Source organism: Bombina bombina, chromosome 3, assembly GCF_027579735.1.
Source record: "Bombina bombina isolate aBomBom1 chromosome 3, aBomBom1.pri, whole genome shotgun sequence".
Classification (NCBI taxonomy): domain Eukaryota; kingdom Metazoa; phylum Chordata; class Amphibia; order Anura; family Bombinatoridae; genus Bombina; species Bombina bombina.
Window position 1 is genome coordinate 696,662,581 of NC_069501.1, and position 27,257 is coordinate 696,689,837.

At 42.5% G+C, this 27,257-nt stretch overlaps 1 protein-coding gene across 1 annotated transcript in view; it reads left to right on the forward strand.

Annotated features, from left to right (window-relative positions):
- Positions 1-27,257, forward strand: part of CASTOR2 (cytosolic arginine sensor for mTORC1 subunit 2) — a 666,243-nt gene that overhangs the window by 299,877 nt on the left and 339,109 nt on the right. The gene's annotated exons all lie outside the window — the stretch shown is intronic.

Consider the following 27,257-nt stretch of genomic DNA (forward strand, 5'->3'; position numbering starts at 1 on the left):
TTGTTAGAGGTCAGGCCTTTGATGCACGTTTCTTATATAATACTCAGGGACTGTATAGCAGTCATATATGTTGTTATTGGGGAAAAAAAGTATTAATATACTCCATTACATTTTTCAATGTGATTTTAACCAATACACATACATGCCAACTGTCTATACAATGCAATGCATTGCACATAAAAAGTTTATCTGTCCTTTCCATCTTAATATGAGGAGAGTCCACGGCTTCATTCCTTACTTGTGGGAAATACTGAACCTAGTTCACCAGGAGGAGGCAAAGACACCCCAGCCAAAGGCTTAAATACCTTCCCCACTTCCCTCATATCCCAGTCATTCTTTGCCTTTCGTCACAGGAGGTTGGCAGAGTAGTTCCTTATGGAGTGAGAGCATTAAGGAATGTTAGAGTCTGGAGATGCAGGGAGAGTCTTTCTGTGAACCCATCCAGACTCGTATTAACAGCTCCTAAACAATCAGTGTTGACGAGTTTCACTGCCTGCTTCTATCACTTTAAGTCCATGTTAGAAGCGATGCTATAAGACTGTCAAACTTAAGAGGCTGTGTTTCTGTTCCACGGCATAGATTCCGGTAAGATAGTTTCATTTTTTATACAATTGATAACGCAAGATGACAAGGTCACAGGGTGACTCCTTTTATCTGAATATAATTGAGGGTTAATATCTCCAGAAGGGGATTATTGAACAGGAGGGATTAATCACATATTTTTAATATTGTGTTTATGCTGTGACATGTGTGAGATGTTGCTCAGGCAGATGTTGGAACGTACAGGTTTTACTTTCACTTTGGAGCACTGCTCAGCCAATTAGGCTTGGCGCTCTTTTTAGTGGTGCAGGGGCGGTCCTGCATGGCACACCATGTGACTGGGTGTGGTCACAGTGATTCTCTTTTTCCTGACCGTGCAGTGTCTGGAGACAAAGCGGTTTCTCTCTTTGGCCTGGGTTATAGGAGGTGGTGAGTGCCCCAGCCATTGGGGGTATAAAGGTGCCATTTATCTTTGTCTTTACTCCTTTTTATAAGTGCAAGCTATGGAGGACTCTGATACGTTAGAGGGTACTCCCTCTTTACCTAAAGTTAATGCCTGTCTATATTGTGAGGAGGCCACGGTATACCCGCCTGCTCAATTATGTTCCATATTCCTTGATAACGTAATCTTATCAAAGAATGCTAATATTTTTAGTACTACTGAGCCTTCTACCTCTGAGGAGTCTCCATCCCGTGAGGTGCGCACCCTACATTCATCTCCTAATACACATGCAGCTTTGCGTAGCACTCCTCCATCTGGAGGGGCCCTTTTACTGCCAGACTTTACTGAACAGTTACAGATGGCAGTGTCTGCAGCCTTTAGTGCTTCACCTCGCACTGCTTAGCAAGCGAAAGGTTAAATATTGCTATCCTTCCCAGGGGTCATCTACTAGCTTATTGGATTTATCTGATACAAGATTATCCGATGACGCCTCTGATATTTCAGAGGATTCTCTTTCTGGGTCGGAATCTGCTGCCTCTAAGCCTCCAGCTGCGGAGGAACCAGACTTTAGATTTAGGATTTAATACTTACGCTTTCTGCTAAAGGAGGTGTTGGCTACTTTAGAGGTTCCAGAACCTAAATTACCTGAGGAACCTTGCATTCCTAAATTAGTTAAGGTCTACGAGAACAGGGTTGTACCACAGACTTTCCCGGTTCCCGTAAAGATGGTGAACATTATTAGGAATGAATAGGAAAGACTCGATTCTTCTTTTTCCCCCTCTTCCTTTAAGAAATTGTTCCGGACTCTGAGTTGGAGTTGTGGGGTTCCGTCCCTAAGGTAGACGGTGCTATCTCCACGCTTGCTAAACGCACTACTATCCCAATTGAGGATAGTTTGTCGTTTAAAGAGCCCATGGATAAGAAGCTGGAAACTCTATTAAGAAAAATGTTTCAGCATACGGGATATTTGTTCCAACCGGCAGCGGCTGTTTCTGCGGTTGTTGGAGTGGCTACCTACTGGTGTGACTCCTTATCTGAGCTGATCGAGGTGGAGGGTCCCCTTGACACGATTCTGGAGAGAATTAGGGCCTTAAGGGTAGCTAATTCTTTTATTTGTGATGAAAATGTGCAGATTATTCACGTGAACGCCAAGGCTTTAGGTTTTTCTATACTAGCCGTAGGGCACTTTGGCTGAAATCTTGGTCTGCGGACATGACTTCGAAGTCTAGACTTTATTCCCTCCCATTCAAGGGAAATATTCTTTTTGGTCCAGGCCTGGACTCTATCATATCCACAGTTACTGGAGGCAAGGGTGTCTTTTTACCACAGGATAAGAAGAACAAGCCTAAGGGACAAGGTCCAAATTTTCGTTCCTTTCGTTCGGACAATTCCCAACATCAGCGGCCCTCTGCTAAGCTGGAGCAGTCCAAGGGAACTTGGAAACCTCCTCATGGAATAAATCCAAGCAGAATAAGAAGCCCGCCGAGTCAAAGTCGGCATGAAGGGGCGGCCCCCGATCCGGCTTTGGATCTGGTAGGGGGCAGACTGTCACTTTTTTCAGAAGCTTGGTTTGGGGACATACAAGACCCGTGGGTTCTGGAGGTCATCGCTCAGGGATACAGGATAGGTTTCAAGTCTCATCCTCCCAGGGATAGATTCCTCTTATCAAACCTGTCTTCAAGACCAGAAAAGAGAGAGGCTTTTCTAGGGTGTATGAAGGATCTCTCCGCCCTGGGGGTCATTGTACCGGTACCTCCAGCAGAGAGAGGTCTGGGATACTACTCAAACCTGTTTGTAGTCCACAAGGAGGAGGGTACCTTTTTGTCCAATTCTGGACCTAAAGTGTTTAAACAAATTCCTGTCTGTACCCTCGTTCAAGATATGGACAATAAGGTCCATTCTTCCTTTAGTCCAGGAAGGACAATTTTATGACCACGATAGACCTGAAGGATGCCTGCCTTCACGTCCCTATACACAAGGAACACTTCAAGATCCTAAGATTTGCATTCCTGGATCAGCACTTCCAGTTCATTGCACTTCCGTTTGGTCTAGCTACTGCTCCAAGAGTTTTTGCGAAGGTTCTATGGGGCTCTGCTCGCAATGGCCAGAACCAGTGGGATTGCAGTGGCGCTGTACTTAGACAATATTTTGGTTCAAGCACCGTCCTGTCGATAGCTCATCTTTCTCTTCTTCGATCTCATGGATGGAGGATAAACTTAGAAAAGAGTTCTCTTATTCCCAGTACCATGGTAGAGTTCCTGGGTACGATAATAGATTCCATATCTATGAGGATATTTCTTACAGACCAGAGACGTTACAAGCTAACTTCCAATTGTCTTGCCCTCCAGACCTGCTTCAGGCCATCTGTGGCTCGGTGTATGGAGGTATTTGGGTTCATGGTGTCCTGCATGGACATCATCCCCTTTGCCAGATTCCATCTCAGACCTCTTCAGCTGTGTATGCTTAGACAGTGGAATGGCAATTATTCATATCTGTCTCAACAGATTTCTCTGGACATCCGGTCGAGAGAATCACTCTCCTGGTGGCTTTGCCCAGATCATCTGTCCCAAGGGACATCCTTCTTGAGGCCATCCTGGGAGATTGTGACTACGGACGCTAGTCTCTCAGGATGGGTTGCTATTTGTGGTGCCAGGAAGGCACAGGGCCTGTGGACTTGAGAGGAATCCCTCCTCCCGATCAACATCTCGGAACTTCGAGTGATCTTCAGTGCTCTGAAGGCTTGGCCCCTTCTTGGTTCGACCCAGTTTATCAGATTCCAATTGGACAACATAACCTCGGTGGCTTACATCAACCATCAGGGGGGAACCAGAAGCTCACTAGCAATGAGGGAAGTATCTCGGATTCTGGAGTGGGCGGAGGCCCACAGCTGTTTGCTGTCAGCGATCCACATTCCGGGTGTGGACAAGTGGGAAGCGGATTTTCTCAGCATCCCAAAGTGTTTGCGGAGATATGCAACAGGTGGGGGATGCCGGAGATGGATCTCAATACCAAGCTACCCAGATATGGGTCGAGGTCCAGGGATTCTCAGCCAGAGCTAATAGATGCATTAGCAGTGCCTTGGAGGTTCAGGCTAATCTACCTTTTCCCGCGTTACCACTCTTTCCTCATGTAGTGGCCCGCATCAAACAGGAGTAGGCGTCAGTGATACTGATGACTCCATCGTGGCCGTGAAGGATGTGGTTTGCGGATCTAGAAGGGATGTCATCTTCTCCTCCATGGAGGTTACCTTGTCGCAGGGATCTGCTGGAACAAGGTCCTTTTGTTCATCAAAATCTAGATTATCTGAGGCTGACTGCATAGAGATTGAACGCTTAGTCCTAGCCAAGAGAGGTTTTTCTGAGAGAGTTATTGATACTCTCATTCAAGCCCATAAGCCGGTTACTCATCGCATCTATCATAAGGTGTGGAGGACCTACTTATTCTGGTGTGAAGAGCGTGGATTTCCCTGGCATGAGGTCAGGGTCTCTAGGATTCTTTCTTTTCTCCAGTTTGGTCTGGAGAAGGGCCTTTTGGCTAGCTCTCTTAAGGGACAGATTTCTGCCCTATCTGTTTTACTGCATAAGAGGCTCGCTAAGCTTCCAGACATCCAGTCTTTTGGCTAGGCTCTGTCTAGAATCAGACCTGTGTTTTGATCTAGCGCTCCTCCTTGGAGTTTAAATCTTGTTCTTAAGGTTTTGCAGAGGGCTCCGTTTGAGCCTATGCACGGCCTTGACATTAAATTATTAACTTGGAAGGTTCTCTTTTTACTGGCTATTGCTTCAGCACGCAGAGTATCTGAGATGGCTGCCTTGCAATGTGAGCCCCCTTACCTAGTATTCCATGCTGATAAGGCTGTTCTTCATACTGGGTTAGGTTTTCTTCCTAAGGTTGTTTCTGATCGCAACATCAATCAGGAGATTGTTGTTCCTTCCTTGTGTCCTAGCCCTTCTTCTCCGAAGGAGCGGTTACTTCATAATTTAGATGTGCTTCGGGCCTTGAAGTTCTATCTTCAAGCTACTAAGGAGTTTAGACAGACTTCTTCTTTGTTTGTTGTCTATTCTGGGAAGCGTAAGGGGCAGGAAGCCTTGTCCACTTCCTTGTCTTTTTGTTTGAGGAGCATTATTCGGTTAGCTTATGAAACAGCGGGACATAAACCTCCTTGGAGGATTAAGGCTCATTCTACTAGAGCAGTGGCTTCCTCTTTGGCCTTCAAGAATGAGGCATCTATGGAGCAGATTTGTAAGCCGGCTACCTGGTCCTCCTTACATACTTTTTCAAAATTTTACAAGTTTGACATTTTTGCTTCGGCTAAATCATCTTTTGGGAGAAAGGTTTTGCAGGCTGTGGTGCCCTCAGAATAGGGTCCGCCTCTTGTATTACCCTCCTATTTCATTCAGTGTCCTCTAGAGCTTGGGTATATGTTTCCCACAAGTAAGGAATGAAGCCGTGGACTCTCCTCATATTTATATGGAAAACATAAATTATGGTTACCAGATAATTTCCTTAACATCTGTATGAGGAGAGTCCACGGCCCTCGCCCGTTTTCTCTGTTGGGCGGACTGAAATTTTTGTTCTTCTGGCACCATTTATACCCTGCTATTTCTCCTACTTTTCTTTGTTCCCTTGGCAGAATGACTGGGGGATGAGGGGAGTGGGGGAGGTATTTAAGCCTTTGGCTGGGGTGTCTTTGCCTTTTCCTGGTGGCCAGGTTCAGTATTTTCCACAAGTAAGGAATTAAGCCGTGGACTCTCTTCATACAGATGGAAAGGAAATTATCCGGTAAGCATAATTTATGTTTTGTAAGGATGGGGTCAAGAACTAATGATGGGAAGTTTTATACACACACACACACACACAGGCCAATTTTGGTATATTTCATGCCACCATTTCACCGCCAAATGCGATCAAATACAAAAAATTGTTCACTTTTTCACAAATTTTTTCACAAACTTTCGGTTTCTCGGTGAAATTATTTACAAACAGTTTGTGCAATTATGGCATAAATGGTTGTAAATTCTTCTCTGGGATCCCCTTTGCTTAGAAATAGCAGACATATATGGCTTTGGCGTTGCTTTTTGGTAATTAGAAGGCCGCTAAATGCCACTGTGCACCACACGTGTATTATGCCTAGCAGTGAAGGGGTTAATTAGGGAGCTTGTATGGTTAATTTTAGCTTTAGTGTAGTGTAGCAGACACCCCAAAGTATTGATCTAGGCTCATTTTGGTATATTTCATGCCACCATTTTACCGCCAAATGCGATCAAATTAAAAAAAAAAAAACGTTACATTTTTCACAATTTTAGGTTTCTCACTGAAATTATTTACAAACAGCTTGTGCAATTATGGCACAAATGGTTGTAAATGCTTCTCTGGGATCCCCTTTGTTCAGAAATAGCAGACATATATGACTTTGGCGTTGCTTTCTGGTAATTTGAAGGCCGCTAAATGCTGCTGCGCCTCACACGTGTATTATGGCTAGCAGTGAAGGGGTTAATTAAGGAGTTTGTAGGGAGCTTGCAGGGTTAATTTTAGCTTTAGTGTAGAGATCAGCCTCCCACCTGACACATCCCACCCCCTGATCCCTCCCAAACAGCTCCCTTCACTCCCCCACCCCATAATTGTCCCCGCCATCTTAAGTACTGGCAGAAAGTCTGCCAGTACTAAAATAAGTTGTTTGTAAAAAAAAATTTTTTTAAAGCATATTTACATATGCTACTGTGTAGGATCCCCCCTTAGCCCCTAACCTCCCTGATCCCCCCCAAAACCGCTCTCTAACCCTCCCCCTCTGCCTTATTGGGGGCCATCTTTGGTACTGGCAGCTGTCTGCCAGTACCCAGTTTGCAAAAAAAAATTGTGTTTTTTTATTTTTTTGCCGTTTTTTCTGTTGAGTAGTTTCGCCCCCCCCACAAACCAACCCCCACCACCTAACTGATGTTTTTTTTTTAATTATATGTTTATTTTTCTAAACTTTTTTCATTTTTCTACAATTTTTTTCTGTAGTGTAGCAGTTCCCACCCGCTCCCTCCCCGTGCATGCGCCCCCCCCCCCCCGCCCCGAGGCATCCTGCAATAACCGGAAAGCAGCTGGAAGTGATCAGGATCGCATCCAGCTGCTTTCCAGACCGAGGACGTGCAGGGTACGTCCTTGGTCGTTAACTGACTTTTTTTTGAGGACGTACCCTGCACGTCCTTGGTCGTTAAGGGGTTAAAGGGGGTTAAAGGGTCATGAAACCCAAAAATTTTTTTAAAAAAGTTTAAAAAAAACTATAGTTCTATTACATTTTCTTCATTCTTTTGGTGTCTTTTGTTGAAAAAGCAAGGATGTAAGCTTAGGAGCCTGCCCAGTTTTGCAAGAATGTTATCCATTTGCAAGAGCACTAGAAGGCAGCACTATTTCTTGCCATGTGGCGCTTTATATGCCTACCTAGGTATCTCTTCAAAATAGAATATCATGGTAACTAAGCAAATTTGATTATAGAAGTAAATTAGAAACTTTTTTTAACATTGTATGCTCTGTCTGAATAGCAAAAGGAAATGTTAGGGTTTCATATCCCTTTAATATGGGGTTGGCCCCCCCTTTGCGGTTATTACAGCCATAAGTCTTCTGGGAAGGCGTTCTATAAGATTTTGGAATGTGTTTGTGAAAATATGTGCCCAGAAGATCAACTATGATGTTTTTTCAGTAGGCACTCCCTCAGGGCTTGACAAACCCAGGAGCCAGGGAGCTACTGTCTCCTATCTTTTTGGGTTATTCTCCATATATCTATATTACAAAGGTCACTGTCTTGCTCCTAAAAGTTGATCAGGTTCCTTATTTTTAAACAGATTTATCAAGCACTGCTTCATCCTGGTAAGTAGCGTTCACCTGGTATCCACCACAGCCAGATTGTTCCATCAGACTGATAGTGAACTTCACTCCAGAGAACACGTTTTCAGAGTCCAGTGGCAGCATACTTTTACATTACTTTTACATTACTTTGCTTTAAGCCTGCTGTTTTTTTTTTTTTTTTTTATGGGCACAATCGATTGCTTTATTTGGGCATTTTATACATGTTTATGCTGGTTTCTTCTGTTAAGTGTGATCAGTCCACGGGTCATCATTACTTCTGGGATATTAACTGCTCCCCTACAGGAAGTGCAAGAGGATTCACCCAGCAGAGCTGCATATAGCTCCTCCCCTCTACGTCACTCCCAGTCATTCTCTTGCACCCAGCAACTAGATAGGTCGTGTGAGAGGACTATGGTGATTATACTTAGTTTTATATCTTCAATCAAAAGTTTGTTATTTTAAAATAGCACCGGAGTGTGTTATTACCTCTCTGGCAGAGTTTGAGGAAGAATCTACCAGAGTTTTGCTATGATTTTAGCCGGAGTAGTTAAGATCATATTGCTGTTCTCGGCCATCTGAGGAGTGAGGTAAACTTCAGATCAGGGGACAGCGGGCAGATGAATCTGCATAGAGGTATGTAGCAGTTTTTATTTTCTGACAATGGAATTGATGAGAAAATCCTGCCATACCGATATAATGTCATGTATGTATACTTTACACTTCAGTATTCTGGGAGAATGGTACTTCACTAGAATTACACTGTAAGAAAGACATAAAGCTGTTTAATAACTAGAGATTATGTTTAACGTTTTTGCTGGAATGTAAAATCGTTTTCATTTGCTGAGGTACTGAGTGAATAAATGTTTGGGCACCATTTTTCCACTTGGCAGTTGCTTAAATCTGTTTTTTCTGTCAGTTTCTGTTCTCCCTCACTGCTGTGTGTGTGGGGGAGGGGCGCTTTTACTATGCATCAAATATTTCAGTCAGCAACTCATTGTATTCCCTGCATGATCTGGTTCATCTCTACAGAGCTCAGGGGTCTTCAAAACTTATTTTGAGGGAGGTAATTTCTCTCAGCAGAGCTGTGAGAATTATAGTTTGACTGAAATAAAAACTTTTATTCTGTAATTTGTTTCCTGCTTTCAGAAATTGTTATCTTTGCTAATGGGATTAAACCTTTGCTAAAGTTGTGTTGTTTACAAGGATTGAGGCTATAACTGTTTCAATTTATTAATTTTTAACTGTCATAGATCTTCTGTGCTTCTTAAAGGCACAGTACGTTTTAATATTATTCTATTTGAATTGTATTTCCAAGTTGCAAGTTTATTTGCTAGTGTGTTAAACATGTCTGATTCAGAAGATGATACCTGTGTCATTTGTTGCAATGCCAAAGTGGAGCCCAATAGAAATTTATGTACTAACTGTATTGATGCTACTTTAAATAAAAATCAATCTGTACAAATTGAACAAATTTCACCAAACAACGAGGGGAGAGTTATGCCGACTAACTCGCCTCACGTGTCAGTACCTACATCTCCCGCTCAGAGGGAGGTGCGTGATATTGTAGCGCCGAGTACAGCTGGGCGGCCATTACAAATCACATTACAGGATATGGCTACTGTTATGACTGAAGTTTTGGCTAAATTACCAGAACTAAAAGGTAAGCGTGATCACTCTGGGGTGAGAACAGAGTGCGCTGATAATATTAGGGCCATGTCAGACACTGCGTCACAGGTGGCAGAACATGAGGACGGAGAACTTCATTCTGTGGGTGACGGTTCTGATCCAAACAGACTGGATTCAGATATTTCAAATTTTAAATTTAAACTGGAAAACCTCCGTGTATTACTAGGGGAGGTGTTAGCGGCTCTGAATGATTGTAACACAGTTGCAATACCAGAGAAAATGTGTAGGTTGGATAAATATTTTGCGGTACCGACGAGTACTGAGGTTTTTCCTATACCTAAGAGACTTACTGAAATTGTTACTAAGGAGTGGGATAGACCCGGTGTGCCGTTCTCACCCCCTCCGATATTTAGAAAAATGTTTCCAATAGACGCCACCACAAGGGACTTATGGCAAATGGTCCCTAAGGTGGAGGGAGCAGTTTCTACTTTAGCTAAGCGTACCACTATCCCGGTGGAGGATAGCTGTGCTTTTTCAGATCCAATGGATAAAAAGTTAGAGGGTTACCTTAAGAAAATGTTTGTTCAACAAGGTTTTATATTGCAACCCCTTGCATGCATTGCGCCGATCACGGCTGCAGCGGCATTCTGGATTGAGTCTCTGGAAGAGAACATTGGTTCAGCTACTCTGGACGACATTACGGACAGGCTTAGAGTCCTTAAACTAGCTAATTCATTCATTTCAGAGGCCGTAGTACATCTTACTAAACTTACGGCGAAGAATTCAGGATTCGCCATTCAGGCACGCAGGGCGCTGTGGCTAAAATCCTGGTCAGCTGATGTTACTTCTAAGTCTAAATTGCTTAATATACCTTTCAAAGGGCAGACCTTATTCGGGCCCGGGTTGAAAGAGATTATCGCTGACATTACAGGAGGTAAAGGCCATGCCCTGCCTCAGGACAAAGCCAAAGCCAAGACTAGACAGTCTAGTTTTCGTTCCTTTCGTAATTTCAAAGCAGGAGCAGCATCAACTTCCTCTGCACCAAAACAGGAAGGAGCTGTTGCTCGCTACAGACAAGGCTGGAAACCTAACCAGTCCTGGAACAAGGGCAAGCAGACTAGGAAACCTGCTGCTGCCCCCAAAACAGCATGAATTGAGGGCCCCCGATCCGGGTTCGGATCTAGTGGGGGGCAGACTTTCTCTCTTCGCCCAGGCTTGGGCAAGAGATGTTCAGGATCCCTGGGCGCTAGAGATAATATCTCAGGGATACCTTCTGGACTTCAAATACTCTCCTCCAAGAGAGATTTCATCTGTCAAGATTGTCAACAATCCAGACAAAGAAAGAGGCTTTTCTACGCTGCGTACAAGAGCTCTTGTTAATGGGAGTAATCCATCCAGTTCCACGATCGGAACAGGGACAGGGGTTTTACTCAAATCTGTTTGTGGTTCCCAAAAAAGAGGGAACTTTCAGACCAATCCTGGACTTAAAGATCCTAAACAAATTCCTAAGAGTTCCATCGTTCAAGATGGAGACTATTCGGACAATTTTACCTATGATCCAAGAGGGTCAGTACATGACCACTGTAGATTTAAAAGATGCTTACCTGCACATACCGATTCACAAAGATCATTACCGGTACCTAAGGTTTGCCTTCCTAGACAGGCATTACCAGTTTGTGGCTCTTCCATTCGGATTGGCTACAGCGCCAAGAATCTTCACAAAGGTTCTGGGTGCTCTTCTGGCGGTACTAAGACCGCGGGGAATCTCGGTAGCTCCATACCTAGACGACATTCTGATACAAGCTTCAAGCTTTCAAACTGCCAAATCTCATACAGAGTTAGTGCTGGCATTTCTAAGGTCACATGGATGGAAGGTGAACGAAAAGAAAAGTTCACTCGTTCCACTCACAAGAGTTCCCTTCCTGGGGACTCTTATAGATTCTGTAGAAATGAAGATTTACCTGACAGAGGACAGGCTATCAAGACTTCAAAGTGCTTGCCGCACTCTTCATTCCATTCAACACCCGTCAGTGGCTCAATGTATGGAGGTAATCGGCTTAATGGTAGCGGCAATGGACATAGTACCCTTTGCACGCTTACACCTCAGACCACTGCAACTGTGCATGCTAGGTCAGTGGAATGGGGATTACTCAGACTTATCCCCTTCTCTGAATCTGGATCAAGAGACCAGAAATTCTCTTCTATGGTGGCTTTCTCGGCCACACCTGTCCAGGGGGATGCCATTCAGCAGACCAGACTGGACAATTGTAACAACAGACGCCAGCCTTCTAGGTTGGGGTGCCGTCTGGAATTCCCTGAAGGCTCAGGGACTATGGAGTCAGGAGGAGAGTCTCCTGCCAATAAACATTCTGGAATTGAGAGCAGTTCTCAATGCCCTCCTGGCTTGGCCCCAGTTGACAACTCGGGGGTTCATCAGGTTTCAGTCGGACAACATCACGACTGTAGCTTACATCAACCATCAGGGAGGGACAAGAAGCTCCCTAGCTATGATGGAAGTATCAAAGATAATTCGCTGGGCAGAGTCTCACTCTTGCCACCTGTCAGCAATCCACATCCCGGGAGTGGGGAACTGGGAGGCGGATTTCTTAAGTCGTCAGACTTTTCATTCGGGGGAGTGGGAACTTCATCCGGAGGTCTTTGCCCAAATACTTCGACGTTGGGGCAAACCAGAGATAGATCTCATGGCGTCTCGACAGAACGCCAAGCTTCCTCGTTACGGGTCCAGATCCAGGGATCCAGGAGCAGTCCTGATAGATGCTCTGACAGCACCTTGGGACTTCAGGATGGCTTACGTGTTTCCACCCTTCCCGTTGCTTCCTCGATTGATAGCCAGAATCAAACAAGAGAGAGCATCAGTGATTCTAATAGCACCTGCGTGGCCACGCAGGACTTGGTATGCAGACCTGGTGGACATGTCATCCTGTCCGCCTTGGTCTCTACCTCTGAAACAGGACCTTCTGATACAGCGTCCCTTCAAACATCAAAATCTAACTTCTCTGAAGCTGACTGCTTGGAAATTGAACGCTTAATTTTATCAAGACGTGGGTTTTCTGAGTCAGTTATTAGTACCTTAATACAGACTAGGAAACCTGTTACCAGAAAGATTTACCATAAGATATGGCGTAAATACCTACATTGGTGTGAATCCAAAGGTTACTCTTGGAGTAAGGTTAGGATTCCTAGGATATTGTCTTTTCTACAAGAAGGTTTAGAAAAGGGTTTTTCTGCTAGTTCATCAAAGGGACAGATCTCAGCTCTGTCCATTCTGTTACACAAACGTCTGTCAGAAGTTCCTGACGTCCAGGCTTTTTGTCAGGCTTTGGCCAGGATTAAGCCTGTGTTTAAAACTGTTGCTCCACCATGGAGTTTAAACCTTGTTCTTAATGTTTTACAGGGCGTTCCGTTTGAACCCCTTCATTCCATTGATATAAAGTTGTTATCTTGGAAAGTTCTATTTTTAATGGCTATTTCCTCGGCTCGAAGAGTCTCTGAATTATCAGCCTTACATTGTGATTCTCCTTATTTGATTTTTCATTCGGATAAGGTAGTCCTGCGTACTAAACCTGGGTTCTTACCTAAGGTAGTTACTAACAGGAATATCAATCAAGAGATTGTTGTTCCTTCTTTATGCCCAAATCCTTCTTCAAAGAAGGAACGTCTACTGCACAACCTGGATGTAGTCCGGGCTCTAAAATTTTACTTGCAGGCAACTAAGGAATTCCGACAAACGTCTTCTCTGTTTGTCATTTACTCTGGGCAGAGGAGAGGTCAAAAGGCTTCCGCTACCTCTCTTTCTTTTTGGCTTCGTAGCATAATTCGTTTAGCTTATGAGACTGCTGGACAGCAGCCCCCTGAAAGAATTACAGCTCATTCTACTAGAGCTGTGGCTTCCACTTGGGCCTTCAAGAATGAGGCCTCTGTTGAACAGATTTGCAAGGCTGCAACTTGGTCTTCGCTTCATACTTTTTCCAAATTTTACAAATTTGACACCTTTGCTTCATCGGAGGCTATTTTTGGGAGAAAGGTTCTTCAGGCAGTGGTTCCTTCTGTATAAAGAGTCTGCCTATCCCTCCCGTCATCCGTGTACTTTTGCTTTGGTATTGGTATCCCAGAAGTAATGATGACCCGTGGACTGATCACACTTAACAGAAGAAAACATAATTTATGCTTACCTGATAAATTCCTTTCTTTTGTAGTGTGATCAGTCCACGGCCCGCCCTATTTTTAAGGCAGGTAAATATTTTTTAATTTATACTCCAGTCACCACTTCACCCTTGGCTTTTCCTTTCTCGTTGGTCCTTGGTCGAATGACTGGGAGTGACGTAGAGGGGAGGAGCTATATGCAGCTCTGCTGGGTGAATCCTCTTGCACTTCCTGTAGGGGAGCAGTTAATATCCCAGAAGTAATGATGACCCGTGGACTGATCACACTACAGAAGAAAGGAATTTATCAGGTAAGCATAAATTATGTTTTTTCACATTTTTTTTTTTTTTTTTTTTTATATAATTTTATTGAGGTCATAAAATGCTAGATAAACAATGTCACATTTACAAGGGTAAAATAAGTCACAACAAAATGTACATAGTAACAATATAAATCACCCATTTGTACAAATGAAGATAAACCTCATTTTTTCAGTTTAAAGTCTTTAGAGGGAAACTACTAGCTCATAACCTGTGTGTACTTAACTTGTCCTTTAAAGTTGAAGATTCTGAGATGTATAAAAATAAACCCATCATTCAAAGTGACTTAGGTGAAACATCTCTAAGTGGGTGAAAACTATGCTAAGGAAAGGCATATGGTGGGAACAATGAATGCAACTATAACATAAACTCAACTATATTTCGGAACATAGGGGCTCTATCTAGGACATCCCATTCAGCAAGTTCTTTAACAATTATTTGTGCACGTCTAAGCGGCAAAGCACTGAACAGCTGGATATTAATATATTCCCTTTCAGGAGTATAATGGCAAGTAGCAGATCTGAAGCTACAGGCTGCATAATATTTACTATAGGAAGCGACATGATGGTGGCCTTTGGAGTTGAGGGTGAATGGTACTGTAGAGGGGACTGACAATATTCCATAGAAGTGGTCAGATGTAATGAAGATATCTTTATCCCATAAATGGCAGGCCAGTTATGTATCCCCCGCATAGATGATGCTTAACTGCAACTAGGATTATGGTACTCAAGAGGGCATTTCCACTAGATAAGGTAAATCAACCAGTAGTAATGAATGTTCAGTAGTGGTGGTAACACAGGGGCCCCATATTGACATATTAAATCACAACTTATCTAACAAACATCCACTTGGTGCAGGTAGAACAGATACACAGGAAGGTGGCAAAAATAGTAAGTTACTAACATCCTGCATGAAACATTGCCCCATGAACAAAGTGACAAAACAATTATGATATTATAGAGATAGTGACAGTTGGCGACCGCTATTTTGTAAACTTCTCTGGACACCAAGGGGCAGAGACATCAACAGTGTGTATATGGCATTAAGTGCACAGCGTTAGACCCTTGCAACAGTGTGTATATGGCATTAAGTGCACAGCGTTAGACCCTTGCAACAGTGTGTATATGGCATTAAGTGCACAGCGTTAGACCCTTCAACCAGTCCTGTGTCTCAAACAAATAAATAGTTCATAGGTTAAGTCTCTTATGGGACTGTGGCTTCAGCTGATAATCTACTCACTATAGGGCAGCTTGTCAGGATGAGGGAGCAAGAATAGCGCAAGCCAGCAACTATGGTCAGGGAACTAGAATGTCTTGCTGGTCAGTATATGTTAAGTATCTTAAGGTAAGTGTTTGCCAGTTCACATCCTGCTTGCCAGAGTAAAAAGTATACATAGGGGTCAAATAAGTATGTCTGCCGATGCGTGTAATACCCAGTGCGTTAGCGGCATGTAGCTCAGTTCACACACTAGTTTTAATTTAGCCCACTCCGTTCCGCACAGAGACAAGGGTACTGTCCTCCCAATCTGAGTTACCAGGGTAAGAAAGATGTACTTCTGTTCTGTCCCAGCTAGTGCCTTGGCTATGATCCTCAGTAAGATGCGGGTAAGAGGCTGTTCCAGATTCCCAGACAAACAGTGAGGATTTCTGAGCTTCGGCAAAAGACCACACTTCTAGGTACTGTAGGTTGAAGTAGAGCGCTGGCCTTGCAGTTATTCCTATTGCGTGCCAGGGTTGTGTGATGGAGGACCTCTGTAGGGATGCTAGTTGCAATAAAACATTTCTGGCTCCTTTATCAGTCACCCCAGATGGGGTCTTCGCAGGCCCGGCATTCATGGCCATTTACGCGGACATATATACTGAACTGCTGACAGTAGGGGTATCAACTAGCTCTGATGAGGGGGTAGAGGTGCCGGTGGCCAGCTCCAGTCTCACTGTTTCAGCTCTCTCACTCCCCGTAGCAGGGAGTACTAGGTCAGATTCTGGGCCGGTGGCGCTTCCGATGTGGGTAAATGTCAAGCACCAGGGGTCTAAAGCATCACCTCCCCCCTGCTGGTGTGAATCGGTATTTTTAGAATTACCTCCACTTCCATGAGTGCAATGCTTGCACAAAATCTCCTCGACAGTCTTAAGATGCCCATCTAGCAGATAACGTAGCTCTTCTAATATGTATGAAGCACACATGCTAAAGTTCCTGCCGGAGTTTTTAAGTAGGTAAAAGAAGTTTCCATTTGTGGCCAGAGTAAATCTCTCTGGTTCGTTAACCCAGTGACCTGGGGGGGGTATAAGCGCAGTAGCTTTTACCACACAAACTGCCTGACTTGTAGGTGAGGCCTCTCGACCTCGTGTCTAGACACTGTGCGGTTAGCTGAGGAACATAGGTAGGGCCGTTGAAAGTAAGATAATCTTGGAGTCCCGTCAAGGTGTATAAGGTATATATACTTAAACCAGCCAAATTGTGGGACAAATGTGGATAAAAATCCTTGAAATGTTAATATAATCCAGGAGCTCTCTCCAAACACGTCCTGCCGCAACAGCTGTAGGCTCCGCCCCCCCGCCTGCTGTTTTGTTAGGATTGTGTGGAAACCCATTTCATGAAGCTCCCAACACACATTTCTTGTGCTAATGTTCCTTCCAGAGGCAGTTTGGAATCCTGTAGTGAATGATGTAACAGATGATAGACAATTTTTAAAGAGCAATGAAAAAAGGCACAGTAGACCGCATGTCCATGTAGTACTATAAATGAAAGTTTATACCTTTCATTATAGATACCTTTCATGATAGAACCAATGGAAGCCCCACATTCTGTAAAATCTTAGGACCAGATTACGAGTGGAGCGATATTTATTTCTCCCGCTCACATGTTAACTCCGTTAGATGGAGGCTTTTTGTGCACGTTGGGTAGCGCACCTATTACAAGTTGAAAGTAAAAAGTTTTCACAGGAGCGCTAATGCTCAAATAGCAGAATAGGTTCTATTTAGTCATAAATATGAATATATATATATATATATATATATATATATATATGATGTTTTTTAGGTAAAATATATATACCTATATATGCCACATCCCTGAACTATTAGTGGGGGGCATAAAATGTAATTTTAATAATTATTATTATAATGGGAAGTGAATTTTAAAATGTGTGTTGTATAATTTCACTAGGAAAGGTAAAAGCTGCAACATTGATAAAAAAAAAATAAGTCCAGAAAGCTCCCTACCGCCCTGGCTGTTTTTGTATTGAGAGGGCGTAGGAATACAAACAATCTGCAGCCAGACAAACTCAATATAAAATGATTGGCATAAACACATTCATTTAATTGGTTCTGTTTTAGCCAATCAAGAGTCGAGTTAATGACCAATCAGGAATTGCTGCAGCTGACTTTCTGCTATTGGCTATGGCTACCTTACCATCACACAGCTAATTGGTCAGTGTCTAGATTTTGGCTGCTATTGTTCAGTGTCTAAGAAAGGGGAGTTTTTACTGTGCTATGGCTCCTAGATTTTGATAAGAAGTGCTATTTAAACCCCTGCAGGTCCCTCAATAAAACAGACTTCCCAGGATACAAGTCTCCACTGTGTCACTGAGATGAATGAGCTATTATCACTTTGTCTGCCTGAGCTACTATCACTTAAAGGGACAGTATACAGTATAATATTTTTCCCTTATTGTGTTTTCCAAATTTTCTTTTTAAGGTTTATTTGTGTATATTAAATAGCAGATTTTGTGTTTTGAAGCCACAGCCTAATAAAATAGGTTGAGCTTGTAGGCATAATCAGATCTCATTACTTTATCACATTGCTTTATGTTATATCTGTCCGTAAAACCAAAGACCAATACTTGAAGAGATAAGGTAATAAAATGTTGATTGTTCCATTGTTCTCTCCTATTCCCAACTGGGAGTGTAATTTCTTTTGCTGGTTGAGTAAACTGTTCCTTTAATGATCTTGTTAAACTGAGCATGCAGTGACCCACAGGTTTGAGCAACAGACTCTTTCCACTGGAGTGGTGCAGGAGAATGCTGGAGTCCCTCTGCAAAAAATGGTCCTTTTCAGGACCCAGGAAGGCCACGCTGACCGCAGGACTAACCGCTGCAACCTCTATCAACACCCACACCGTGACACCATATAAATTTATATATATATATAGCTCCTAGTAGTTTAAAATGTTTTTCTCGGCCTAAATCATACAAGAAAAATATGGGGTTATATGCCCCTTTTATTTCTCAACTTTGTATGTTTATTTTTGAACATTTTTGCTGTTCAGAAGGGTTATTTCTACAGACACAAAAACTTTTTTTTTTTTTTGAATAAAAATAAATATAAAAATTCCGGACATTCCTTTACAGCAGCCTGTCCAGTTAAATCTATACAAAAATACTGGACACTTAAATGTCCAGTTTCTTTTAATTTCCCTGAGTGGCAGCTAATTTGAAAAAGGTTTCTATAAATATGTCCCAGAAAAAATAAATATGTATGTACTCTGTATGCACTGTTGTGTGTTACTGGCAACCAAGAAGGATACAAAATACCACTGTATAGTATATTACTGGCATTTATGAGGGTGTTTAAAGCATCTTTTTGCGTGGCCACTGGAAACCATGGGGGTTGCAAGAATACTGCTCTGTGTGTGCTGTTTGCAGTAAAGGGTTGTGTTACTTGCAGCCAAAGAGGTATAATGATTTTATGTTACTAGCATTTAAGGGGATAAAAATCACTGCTTATTTGTGAAAAATATGTTGGTGCATCAAGAGTGGGACTTAAATTAGAGTTTTGGGGGAGGGGCCACTGTGTTACCCTCACCTACTACCAGTGTCCAGTCACCTACATGCTGGCCATTAATTTTGTGAAGGACCGTAGGGAACCCTAACCACATCACTACAATAGTTTTATTCAGTTTAGACATTGTAACAGCTGATTAGTCTGCATAAAATAGTTTTAGCTCAGAAATTAGATTTATATCGAGCAAATACCTGCATTGTAAAATGTTCAAAGTGAACACATATCTTAGAAATCATTTTTATGAACAGCCCTTAAAATCATTTCAAAACCTGTGTGTTCTTTCAGATTGCAGGAGATGCAGGACAAATGACCCGAATGACACAGTGTTGTAATCATAGCACAATTAGATAAACCTATCCTCAATGATAAATCAGTATTACACACAACAGGTGATTATGTATATGCAGGGCCTAGTTTGTAATCCAAACAGCCACAGAGTATTTTTAATAGAGACAAAGTGGCATTTTTGCAAGCATGCATATAGGGATGGGATGGATGTATTCTAGAAAGTGAGAACATAAATGTTTCTGCTTTCACTCTTTATCTGAAAACATTGCTGTGTGGCCAGTAAAGCTATATTTAACAGTTTAATTGCTGCTTTACTCTCTAGGGTGTTGGGGCATATTCTTAAAGGGTTGAAACCAAAATTGTTTCTTTCATGATTCACGTAGAGCAGGGATGGCCAACCTATGGTGCATGCTCCAAAAGTGGCTCATTGTATTATTAGAAGTGGTGCATTGCAACCACAGTGATAATAATAAAAAAGCAACCCTACTCATACAAAAAGTATTAACCAGTAACCGATTTGTGGGGACTTCTGGTGAGCGGGGCATCTGAGCAACAGCAGAGAGAAAGAGTTCTGTGGTGCTTCTTCATGAAACCCGGACAATTTGAGCCTCGAGCCACCTCCGCACATTATTCCTTAGCAATTGCACCGGCGTCTGTTGGCCATCTTCTCAGCTGGACTCCACAGCATAAAAAGCGCTACATTAGTTCTCTTGTCCTCAGATCGCCACAGCCCAGTAAAGGGCGTGAAACTGCCGGCTTCGTCATGCCGGTCACTACCCACATCTATACAGCGCAACGGAGGCTGGTAATGGGTTCTGCCTTCTGCTACCTCAGGTAATAGCCGCTGCAACCTTATTTACAGTGTTACCAAGCATCTCTCCACCAAACCAGCTTCCAAGTGTGAGAACGCCTGCCTTAGTCTCTTAGAGGGGGTAAAGCAAAAGCCCTCTCTGTATTTAAAGAACCACTCAATGCAGTAGAATTACATAATTAGCAAATGCATAATACAAAGACAATGCAATAACACTTACTCTGAATTTTAAATAAGCAGTAGATTTTTTCTGACAAATTAATTTCTCTTGTTAAGTATGTTCAGTCCACGGGTCATCCATTTACTTATGGGATATATTCTTCTTCCCAACAGGAAGTTGCAAGAGGATCACCCAAGCAGAGCTGCTATATAGCTCCTCCCCTCACATTTCATACCCAGTCATTCTCTTGCAACCCTCAACAAAGAAGGAGGTCTCGAGAGGAGTTGGAGTTTTTACTTAATTATTCTTCAATCAAAAGTTTGTTATTTTAAATGGCACTGGAGTGTGCTGTTTTTCTATCTCAGGCAGTATTTGGAAGAAGAATCTGCCTGCGTTTTTCTATGATCTTAGCAGGCGTAACTAAGATCCACTGGCTGTTCTCGACATTCTGAGGAATGGGGTAACTTCAGAAAAGGGAATAGCATGCGGGGTCCCCCGCAAATGAGGTATGTGCAGTACAATATTTTCTGGGAATGGAATTGACTAAGAAAACACTGCTGTTACCCACATGATGTAAGTACAGCCTTAAATGCAGTAGTAGCGACTGGTATCAGGCTGATATATGTATGCGCAGTTGAGTTATTTTCTAGGGACTATAATTTGACTGAAAAAATACTGTTAATACTGAAATAATGCTTAAGCCTTATCTGCAGTAGAAGCGACTGGTAGCAGGCTTAGTGATAACTTTGCATGATATTGAAAAAGTTTGTTTTTAAAACGTTTACTGGCATGTTATTCGTTTTGTGAGGTACTTTGGTGATAAATCCTTTTTGGGCATGATTTTTTTTCCACATGGCTAACGTATTTTTCTGCATAGAAACCGTTATATCAGGTCTCCCACTGTTGTAATATGAGTGGGAGGGGCCTTTTTTTTAGCGCCTTGTTGCGCAGTTAAAATTTTAGCACAGTCTTCCTGTTTCTTCCTCCTTGATCCAGGACGTCTCTAGAGAGCTCAGGGGTCTCCAAAATTCGTTTTTGAGGGAGGTAATCAGTCACAGCAGACCTGTGACAGTGTGTTTGACTGTGATAAAAGCGTTAAATCTTAATTTGATATCCGTTTTTGGGTATTGAGGGGTTAATCATCCTTTTGCTAATGGGTGCAATCCTCTGCTAATTATTACATTTACCGTTAAGAATTGTTGACTATAACTGATTTAGTTCTTTGTTAATTCAACTGTGTTTTTTAAAAGCGCTGCAGCGTTTTTTATATTGCTTGTAAACTTATTGAAAGTAATTTCCAAGCTTGCTAGCTTCATTGCTAGTCTGTTTAAACATGTCTGATACAGAGGAATCTGCTTGTTCATTATGTTCAAAAGCCGATGTGGAGCCCAATAGAAATATGTGTACCAATTGTATTGATATTACTTTGAATAAAAGTCAATCTGTACCGATAAAGAAATTATCACCAGACAACGAGGGGGAAGTTATGCCGTCTAACTCTCCTCACGTGTCAGTACCTTCGTCTCCCGCTCGGGAGGTGCGTGAGATTGAGGTGCCAAGTACATCAAGGCACTTACAAATCACTTTACATGATATGGCTAATGTTATGAAAGAAGTATTATACAATATGCCCGAGTTAAGAGGCAAGCGCGATAGCTCTGGGTTAAGGACAGAGCGCGCCGATGACACGAGAGCCATGTCTGATACTGCGTCACAATTTGCAGAACATGAGGACGGAGAGCTTCATTCTGTGGGTGTTGGTTCTGATTCGGGGAGACCGGATTCAGAAATTTTAAATTTAAGCTTGAGAACCTCCGCGTGTTGCTAGGGGAGGTGTTAGCGGCTCTGAATGATTGTGACACGGTGGCAATCCCAGAGAAATTATGTAGGCTGGATAAATACTATGCGGTACCGGTGTGTACTGACGTTTTTCCTATACCAAAAAGGCTTACAGAAATTATTAGCAAGGGAGTGGGATAGACCTGGTGTACCCTTTTCCCCTCCTCCGATATTTAGAAAAATGTTCCCTATAAACGCCGCCACACGAGACTTATGGTAGACGGTCCCTAAGGTGGATGGAGCAGTTTCTACTTTAGCCAAGCGTACCACTATCCCGGTGGAGGATAGCTGTGCTTTCTCAGATCCAATGGATAAAAAATTAGAGGGTTACCTTAAGAAAATGTTTGTCCAACAAGGTTTTATATTACTGCCTCTTGCATGCATTGCGCCTGTCACTGCTGCAGCGGCATTCTGGTTTGAGTCTCTGGAAGAGGCGATTCGCACAGCACCATTGGATGAGACTGAGCAAGCTTAGAACGCTTAAGCTAGCTAATGCGTTTGTTTCGGATGCCGTAGTGTATTTAACCAAACTCACGGATAAGAATTCCGGATTCGCCATACAGGCGCGCAGAGCGCTATGGCTTAAATCCTGGTCAGCAGATGTAACTTCTAAATCTAAACTACTGAATATTCCTTTCAAAGGGCATACCTTATTCGGGCCCGGCTTGAAGGAAATTATTGCTGACATTACTGGAGGTAAGGGCCACTCCCTTCCTCAGGACAGGGCCAAATCAAAGGCCAAACAGTCTAATTTTCGTGCCTTTCGTAATTTCAAGGCAGGAGCAGCATCAACTTCCTTCGCTCCAAAACAGGAAGGAACTACTGCTGGACGTTGGAGATTATATCCCCTGGATACCTGGACGTTGGAGATTATATCTCAGGGATACCTTCTGGATTTCAAAACTTCTCCTCCACAAGGGAGGTTTCATCTGTCAAGGTTATCAACAAACCTAGTAAAGAAAGAGTCATTTCTACAATGTGTACATGACCTCTTAGTGATGGGAGTGATCCACCCAGTTCCGCGAACGGAACAAGGGCAAGGGTTTTACTCAAATCTGTTTGTGGTTCCCAAAAAAGAGGGAACCTTCAGACCAATCTTAGACTTAAAAATCTTAAACAAATTCCTAAGGGTTCCATCGTTCAAGATGGAAACCATTCGGACCATCCTACCCATGATCCAAGAGGGTCAATATATGACCACAGTGGACTTAAAGGATGCCTACCTTCACATACCGATTCACAAAGATCATTATCGGTACCTAAGGTTTGCCTTTCTAGACAGGCATTACCAGTTTGTAGCTCTTCCCTTCGGGTTAGCTACGGCTCAGAGAATTTTTACAAAGATTCTGGGTTCGCTTCTGGCGGTACTAAGACCGCGAGGCATTGCGGTGGCTCCGTACCTAGACGACATTCTGATACAAGTGTCAAGTTTTCAAAATGCAAAGTCTCATACAGAGATAGTTCTAGCATTTCTGAGGTCGCATGGGTGGAAAGTGAACATGGAAAAGAGTTCTCTGTTTCCACTCACAAGGGTCCCCTTCCTAGGGACTCTTATCGATTCTGTAGAGATGAAGATTTACCTGACGGAGTCCAGGTTATCAAAAATTCTAAATGCTTGCCGTGTCCTTCATTCCATTCCAAGCCCATCAGTAGCTCAGTCCATGGAAGTAATCGGCTTAATGGTCGCGGTGATGGACATAGTGCCATTTGCGCGCCTGCATCTCAGACCGCTGCAATTATGCATGCTAAGTCAGTGGAATGGGGATTACTCAGATCTGTCCCCTTTACTGTATCTGGACCAGGAGACCAGGGATTCTCTTCTCTGGTGGTTGTCTCGGGTTCATCTGTCCAAAGGAATGACTTTTCCCAGACCAGATTGGACGATTGTAACAACAGATGCCAGCTTATTAGGCTGGGGCGCAGTCTGGAACTCCCTAAAGGCTCAGGGATCGTGGACTCAAGAGGAGAAACTCCTTCCAATAAACATTCTGGAATTAAGAGCAATATTCAATGCTCTCCTAGCTTGGCCTCAGTTAGCAACACTGAGGTTCATCAGGTTTCAGTCGGACAACATCACGACTGTAGCTTACATCAATCATCAAGGAGGAACCAGGAGTTCCCTAGCGATGTTAGAAGTCTCAAAGATAATTCGCTGGGCAGAGTCTCACTCTTGCCACCTCTCAGCGATCTACATCCCAGGCGTGGAGAACTGGGAGGCGGATTTTCTAAGTCGCCAGACTTTTCATCCGGGGGAGTGGGAACTTCATCCGGAGATATTTGCTCAACTAATTCTTCGTTGGGGCAAACCGGAACTGGATCTCATGGCATCTCGCCAGAATGCCAAGCTTCCGTGCCACGGATCCAGGTCCAGGTCCAGGGACCCGGGAGCGGTGCTGATAGATGCACTAGCAGCCCCTTGGGTTTTCAACATGGCTTATGTGTTTCCACCTTTTCCGTTACTGCCTCGACTGATTGCCAAGATCAAACAGGAGAGAGCATCGGTGATTCTGATAGCGCCTGCGTGGCCACGCAGGACCTGGTATGCAGACCTAGTGGACATGTCGTCCTGTCCACCATGGTCTCTGCCTCTGAGGCAGGACCTTCTAATTCAGGGTCCTTTCAACCATCCAAATCTAATTTCTCTGAGGCTGACTGCGTGGAGATTGAACGCTTGATTCTATCGAAGCGTGGTTTCTCGGAGTCGGCTATTGATACATTAATACAGGCTCTGAAACCTGTGACCAGAAAAATTTACCATAAGATATGGCGTTAATATTTATATTGGTGTGAATCCAAGAGTTACTCATGGAGTAAGGTTAAGATTCCTAGGATATTGTCTTTTCTACAAGAGGGTTTAGAAAAGGGTTTATCCGCTAGTTCGCTAAAGGGATAGATTTCTGCTCTGTCTATTCTTTTACACAGGCGTGTGGCAGAGAATCCAGACGTCCAGGCTTTTTGTCAGGCTTTGGCCAGGATTAAGCCTGTGTTTAAGACTGTTGCTCCTCCGTGGAGCTTAAACTTGGTTCTTAAAGTTCTTCAGGGTGTTCCGTTTGAACCCCTTCATTCCATTGATATTAAGCTTTTATCTTGTAAAGTTCTGTTTTTGATGGCTATTTCCTCGGCTCGAAGAGTCTCTGAGTTATCTGCCTTACATTGTGATTCTCCTTATCTGATCTTTCATTCAGACAAGGTAGTCTTGCGTACTAAACCTGGGTTTTTACCTAAGGTTGTTTCTAACAGGAATATCAATCAAGAGATTGTTGTTCCATCATTATGTCCTAATCCTTCTTCAAAGAAGGAACGTCTTTTGCATAATCTAGACGTGGTCCGTGCCCTGAAGTTCTACTTACAGGCAACTAAAGATTTTCTGCAAACTTCTTCTCTGTTTGTCGTTTACTCTGGACAGAGGAGAGGTCAAAAGGCTTCGACTACCTCTCTCTCTTTTTGGCTTCGTAGCATAATACGTTTAGCCTATGAGACTGCTGGACAGCAGCCTCCTGAAAGAATTACAGCTCATTCCACTAGAGCTGTGGCTTCCACCTGGGCCTTTAAGAATGAGGCCTCTGTTGAACAGATTTGCAAGGCTGCAACTTGGTCTTCACTTCATACTTTTTCCAAATTTGACACTTTTGCTTCTTCGGAGGCTGTTTTTGGGAGAAAGGTTCTTCAGGCAGTGGTTCCTTCTGTTTAATGTTCCTGCCTTGTCCCTCCCATCATCCGTGTACTTTAACTTTGGTATTGGTATCCCATAAGTAATGGATGACCCGTGGACTGAACACACTTAACAAGAGAAAACATAAATTATGCTTACCTGATAAATTTATTTCTCTTGTAGTGTGTTCAGTCCACGGCCCGCCCTGTCTTTTTTGAGGCAGGTTCTAAATTTTAAATTATAACTCCAGTCACCACTGCACCCTATAGTTTCTCCTTTCTCGTCTTGTTTCGATCGAATGACTGGATATGACATGTGAGGGGAGGAGCTATATAGCAGCTCTGCTTGGGTGATCCTCTTGCAACTTCCTGTTGGGAAGAAGAATATATCCCATAAGTAATGGATGACCCGTGGACTGAACACACTACAAGAGAAATAAATTTATCAGGTAAGCATAAATTGTTTTTTTCTCCCATTTTCCAGCCCCCTGCATCATGTGACCGATATTACCCAATCACAGACTAGTATTATATGTATACCCTTTGAACTTGTGCGCATGCTCAGTTGGATCTTGTTCCCTAGAAAGTGTGTATATAGAAAGACTGGAAAATTTGATAATGGAAGTAAATTGGAAAGTGTCTTAAAACTGCTGCTCTATCTGAATCATAAAAAGATTATTTAGACTTGAGTGTCCCTTTAAGCACCTAACTTGAAGCAATAACCGATTTGTAGAAAAAAATTATAACAGAAATTCAAGTAACTTATAGCTAAAAGTTAGTTTTACAGAGAATAAATCTAAAACGTAGCAATTATTTTAAGTGATTTTATTATTTTGTGCGCATCTTTTAGTGAATATCATCTCTCACATCAATCTGTTTTCAGTTATATTTTTAAATAACTGAATAGGGTACAAGTGTCGTATGGGGCATCTGAACTAGAGCTTGAAAAAACTGGCGCATGGAATGCAACAGTTTGGCCACCTTAACATAGAAAGTTGTTGAAAATAGCATGTTCTATTTTATTTCATTCTTCTTCTTTTTAGTGTATTTATAGTGTACTTTATACAAGTGTTAATACATACATTTAAGGACACTTTACATTATAGATAATACAGGTATAGTGTACTTTATACAAGTGTTAATACATACATTTAAGGACACTTCACCTGATAGATAATACAGGTATAGTGTACTTTATACAAGTGTTAATACATACATTTAAGGACACTTCACCTGATAGATAATACAGGTATAGTGTACTTTATACAAGTGTTAATACATACATTTAAGGATACTTCACGTGATAGATAATACAGGTATAGTGTACTTTATACAAGTGTTAATACATACATTTAAGGATACTTCACCTGATAGATAATACAGGTATAGTGTACTTTATACAAGTGTTAATACATACATTTAAGGACACTTCACCTGATAGAGAATACAGGTATAGTGTACTTTATACAAGTGTTAATACATACATTTAAGGACACTTCACGTGATCGATAATACAGGTATAGTGTACTTTATACAAGTGTTAATACATACATTTAAGGACACTTCAACTGATAGATAATACAGGTATAGTGTACTTTATACAAGTGTTAATGCATACATTTAAGGACATTTCACCTGATAGAGAATACAGGTATAGTGTACTTTATACAAGTGTTAATACATACATTTAAGGACACTTCACCTGATAGATAATACAGGTATAGTGTACTTGATACAAGTGTTAATACATACATTTAAGGACACTTCACATGATAGATAATACAGGTATAGTGTACTTTATACAAG